Genomic DNA, 448 nt, shown 5'->3' with positions numbered 1-448 from the left:
CTTATGAAATGTAAGAGATTCCTTAATAATAATAAAGAAAGGGAAAATTATAGTTTACCCTTTAAAGTTGACAGCGTTTTTCAATTCGAACATCAAAGTTTCAATTTTTGCAATCCACCCCCACAAAGTTCCCATTTTTTTTTTTCAATTCAACCAATATTATCCCAAAATTCCAATACTGCCCCTAATTTTTTATTTTTTATTTTTTTATTTTTATTTTTTATGAAAAAATAAATAAATTTGGGAGTGCAAAAATGGCCAGATGGCCGAAGAGCCACCCCGAATTTTTTTAAAATTTTTTTATAAAAAATAAAAAAAATAAAAATTATGGGCAATATGAGAAGTTTTGGATACAATTGGTCAAATTGCAAAAATTTGGAACTTTGGAGGAATGGATTGTAAAAATTGAAACTTTAATGTTCGAATTGAAAAACGCTGTCAACTTTGG

Source organism: Corylus avellana, chromosome ca8, assembly GCF_901000735.1.
Source record: "Corylus avellana chromosome ca8, CavTom2PMs-1.0".
In the NCBI taxonomy this organism is placed as follows: domain Eukaryota; kingdom Viridiplantae; phylum Streptophyta; class Magnoliopsida; order Fagales; family Betulaceae; genus Corylus; species Corylus avellana.
The sequence above is the reverse complement of the archived record's forward strand: the minus strand, read 5'-3'. Positions refer to the sequence as shown.